Here is a 5,309-nt window from a genome sequence, read left to right on the forward strand (position 1 = left end):
AATAGGGAGTCGGCTCTGTAATCAGCTAAAAAGGTCTACAGAACAAAATAGCTTTAAAGACAGACACCAAAAGCTTTCTGGAATAAAACAGTTTTCACAAGTTGAATGGATCCAAAGGAGGGTGATGAAGATGGTGAGGGATCTATGAAGAAAGGTTGAAGGAGCTGGGCATGTTTAGCCTTGAGAGGAGGCAGCTGAAGAGTGATACAATTACCATCTTCAAGTACTTGAAGGGCTGTCATATAAAGCAGGGGTGGCCAACGGTAGCTCTCCAGATGTTTTTTTTTGCCTACAACTCCCATCAGCCCCAGCCAGCATGGCCAATGGCTGGGGCTGATGGGAGTTGTAGGCAAAAAACTTCTGGAGAGCTACCATTGGCCACCCCTGATATAGAGGATGGTGTGGAATTGTTTTCTGTGGCCCCAGAAAGTAGGACCAGAACCAATGGGTTGAAATTAAATCAAAAGAGTTTTCGGCTCAACTTTAGGAAGAACTTCCTGACCGTTAGAGCAGTTTCTCAGTGGAACAGACTTCCTCGGGAGGTGGTGGGGTCTCCTTCCTTGGAGGTTTTTAAACAGAGGCTAGATGGCCACCTGACAGCAATGTGGATCCTGTAAACTTAGGGGGAGGTATTGTGAGTTTCCTGCATTGTGCAGGGGGTTGGACTAGCTGACTCTGGAAGTCTTTTCCAGCTCTATGATACTATGATTCTAAGTTTCCAGGAAGCAGAAAAGAAGGTGCTGGTAGTGGTGATGGAGGAGGAGGAGGAGGAGGAGGAGGAGAAGCTGCCTTGTACTCAATCAAACCCTTGGCCCATAAAATCAATATTGTCTACTAAGACTGGCAGCGGCTCTCCAGGGTCTGAGAAAGAGGAGGAGAAGAAGACATTGGATTATACCCCGCCCTTCACTCAGCATCTCAGAGCGGCTTACAATCTCCTTCTTTTCCCCTCCCCACAACAGACGCCCTGTGAGGTAGGTGGGGCTGAGAGGGCTCTTCCGAGTACTGTTCTGTGATACTACATAAGTGTCACTGATACAAGGCATTCAGAATTCTGATGAATTTAAAATGAAAATTAAAAAAAAAACAGAATTGCAAAAGAGAACAGCTGAGAAAACTGTGACTGGCCCAAGGGCACCCAGCCGACTGCATGGAGCAGAGGAGTGGGGAATCAAGCCTGGTACTCCAAATTAGAGTCCACGGCTTCACTACAGACTTGCTTGCATGGAAGGAAGCTCGGTGAAGCTTTTAGAGCATGGAAATCCACCGTCTGGAAGATGGGGGCAGCTGAAAAATCCGGGTCCCACATTCTTTACAGCCAGTTTGGTGTAGTGGTTAAGTGTGCGGACTCTTATCTGGGAGAACCGAGTTTGATTCCGCACTCCTCCACTTGCACCTGCTGGAATGGCCTTGGGTCAGCCATATCTCATGTAGGAGTTGTCCTTGAAAGGGCAGCTGCTGTGAGAGCTTTCTCAGCCCCACTCACCTCACAGGGTGTCTGTTGTGGGGGGAGAAGATATAGGAGATTGTAAGCCGCTCTGAGATTCAGAGTATAGGGTGGGATTTAAATCCAATATCATCATCTTCTTCATCTTCATCATCATCTCTGTTGAAACACAGCTCTACAAAGTAGGGCATTTCTGGACCACTTTAGGTCACAGTTATCTCCCAGGCCCAGAGATAGGGTTGCCAATCCCCAGGTGGGAGCAGGGGATCTCCTGGTTTGGAGGCCCTCCCCCCACTTCAGGGTCGTCAGAAAGCGGGGCGGGGGGGGGGGAGAGAAATGTCTGCTGGAAACTCCATTATTCCCTATAGAGACCGATTCCCATAGCGTATAATGGAGAATTGATCTGTGCGAATGTGGGGCTCTGGGGGAACTGTTTTGAGAGAGAGAGAGGCACCAAATTTTCAGCATAGCATCCAGTGCCTCTCCTTAAAATACCAGCGAAGTTTCAAAAGGGGTGGACCAGGGGGTCCAATTCTATGAGCCCCCAAAAGAAGGTGCCCTTATCCTTCATGATTTCCAATGGAGGGAAGGCATTTAAAAGGTGTTTGGTCCCTTTCAATGTGATGACCAAAACTCCCTTTGGAGTTCAATCATGCTTGTCACGCCCTTCCTCCTGGCTCTACCCCAATGCCTTCTGGCTCCACCCCAAAGTCCCCAGATATTTCTTGAATTGGACTTGGCAACCCTACCCGGAGAGGTAAAAAACCACTTGAGAGAGTTCAGACCTCTTCAGATTACATTATTTGATTGTTACGATGACCCTGCCTAGTAGGCTAATCTGATTATGCTCAGTGCCACAGGTGGGGGAATGAGAAGAGGACAGCCCTGCTGAAGACGGCCATCAGGTGGTTCCGTGGCTGAAACAGGTTTTGAACCAAAGGGCTCTTCATTCACTTGGCTCCACCAACTCCAGATTCCCCTGAATGGCTGCAAGCAGGGCTTTTTTTTGGTAGAAAACCCCCACCAGGAGCTCATTTGCATATCAGGCCACACCCCCTGACACCAAGCCACCCAGAACTGCGTTCCTGCTATTAAAGAACAGCCCTGGCCACAATTCTGGTCAAGAACCAAGATGGTGGCACTGTTGATCAGTAATCCTCTTGAGGGGTTCAGCCCCAGCAACTAGACAGACTTCAGCTCTCGTCATGGATAGAAGTTACCAGTATGCTTGTTTGTCTTTTGAGAGTACTCAGTCTAGGTTGCCAAGTCCTCTTCATCCCCTGGCGGGGGACATTCGCACATGCAATGCGTGTACGCGAGATGAATGACGTCACCCGGAAGTGACGTCATCAAAATGGCAGTGCCCGTGTGGGGTCACTCTAGGCATTTCTGGGGGAACTCTATGGTTTTCCCAGACGCTCTAGCCATTTGGGAGATCAAAACTCTATGGTGCAAAAGTACCATAGAGTTTTAACCTCCCAAAAGGCCAGAGCCTCTGGAAAAAACATAGAGTTTTCCTGGAAACGCCTAGAGCGGTCCCGCATGGGTGCCGCCATTTTGATGACATCACTTCTGGGTGATGTCACAGCAGGGAGAGGTTCCCCCCGCCAGCCCGATGTGGGCTGGCCGGTTGAGAACCTCCCGGGCAGGAGATTCCCCACCCGGACCGGGGGGTTGGCAGCACTAGCTCAGCCTGACAACAAGAGGACTCGAATGCGCCTCTCAAAAGATCTCAACAGTGGCTTTTCCTTTGATATTCAGCAGTAAATTCTCTCCCACAGAGCTTATTCTTCCTTGTGCTGGTCCAGGCTCCCTCACGCCGCTTTGTTCCTTCAGTTTTATGGAAAACAGAACACAGATCCTTCGCTGTTCCCCCCACAGTGGGGCTCAACTTCAGCCATGCTGCAGTTGCAAAGTGAATTATGAGCCTGTCTACGTGACGTCTCTCCCATGCATAATAAGAGGAAAGAGTTCTGGAGGACATGCCAACCTTTGGCTGTTCCAAAGAATGGGGGAAATGCATGCAAAGGAAGAGGGTGAAACATCCCGGACCGCTACGCCAAGTGGAAGAGGCGGACAATCCATTTGAGAAACTGATGGACCAAAAAGTGCCCAAAAGAAGAAATTGAAATTTTACTTACAGAGGCCAAATGTTACAGGCCCAGCATGTAGGGCTGCCAAACGCCTACCAAGAGTGGGGGATCCCCTGGTCTGAGGAACCTCAACCCACCAGCAGGGAGCTGGCTGCTGGGGGGATCCCCACCCCCGAAGAAACCCGTTGCCACACACTGTCCCCGCCACGATGATACCCCTGGAAGTGTCATCGTCCTGAGGATGTTGTTCTGGGGACACTCTAGGAGTCACAGTAAAACTCTATGGTAGAGTTTTACCATGAATCCTAGAGCGTCCCCACTGCAATGCTTTAGGAATTGTGGTAAGACTCTATGGTACTATAGAGTTTTACCGCGGCTCCTAGAGCAGCCCTGGTGCGACGTCCCCAGCTCGATGATGTCACTTCCACAGTGGTGAAGGGACTTGGCAATCTTGCCAGCGTGAATGATCAAAGCCCCAAACCTAGCCTAGGGCTCCCTGCCAGCACCTTTTCAGGTATTTTTAGAAAGTGGGACTCTTGTCCAGCAAGGCTTGATGATGCATGGACATCCCAGGTTTGATTGCTGGCTTCCCCAGTCAAAAGACCTCATATAAAAGGAAGAGAAAAGGGCTCTAAGAGCTACTGCTAATCCTGATCTCGTTGGTCAGTGATCAAACTCATTACAAGACAATAATGTAAATAGCGTTGCTATAGGGTGACAGGTCTGTGTTGGAAAATACCTGGAGACTTTGGGGGTGCAGCTAGGAGAGGGCGGGGTTTGGAGAGGGGAGGGGCCTCGGCGTGGTCCAATACCATAGAGTCCAGCCTCCAAAGCAGCCATTTTCTCAGGAAATTTTGCTTGAGCGGCCAATAAGAGAGTGTGATTGTCAAGGCACCATTCTGCCATTTCTCAGGCTGCAGCGTGGGAGTTTGCTGGCCTCAGGAGAAAAGGCCACTTTACACTGCTTTGAATCTCAAGCACGGAAAATCAAAGCACGCAAAGATTTCCAAAGCCACATCTAATATATTCTTTGTAACCCTTCCTTTCCCCTTTCCTAGATTGTAGGTTCCTTGGGGAAGTTCACTTTGGCTTAGGCTTGCCAGGTCCGACTCAGGAAATACCTGGGGACTTTGGGGGTGGAGTCAGGAGACTTTGGGGGTGGAGCTGGGAGTAGAGGTGTGACAAGCACGATTGAACTCCAAAGGGCGTTCTGACAATGACATTTAAAGAGACCGTGCTCTTTTTAAATGCCTTCATTGGAAATTTATTTTATTACATTTGTATTACATTTTATTACATTTCTATAATGGAGGATGTGGGCAGCTTTTGGGGGAGCTCATAGAACTGGACCCCCTGGCAAGAAAATTCCCACCCACATTCTGGTTTATTTACTTCTGTGGTCGTCCCACGAAGGCCTGAGGTGGATTACAGAGTCTGGAGTGAGGGGTAGAGGCAGCCATCTCAAGACAATGCCAGGCCCACATTCAATACTTTCTTTAAGCCAGGGGTGTCAAACATGCAGCCTGGGGGGCCAAATCAGGCCTCCGGAGGGCTCTATAAGGCCCCTGAGCAACTGGCTGTCATCTGCTTCCTTCTCCCTCTCTCTTGCTTCCTTCTGCATCGCAGCTTGCTTTGCAAGGTTTGCTCAATTGCGCAGCAGAGCTACAAAGCAAAGCTTCTATCTTCTCCATTGCTGAGGCTCCTCCCTTGGGGGGGAAGGGGTGGGGAGGAGCCACCAATAGAAGCTTGCTTTCCAGGCTCTCTCAATC

Source organism: Heteronotia binoei, chromosome 20 (genome assembly GCF_032191835.1).
Source record: "Heteronotia binoei isolate CCM8104 ecotype False Entrance Well chromosome 20, APGP_CSIRO_Hbin_v1, whole genome shotgun sequence".
NCBI lineage: Eukaryota > Metazoa > Chordata > Lepidosauria > Squamata > Gekkonidae > Heteronotia > Heteronotia binoei.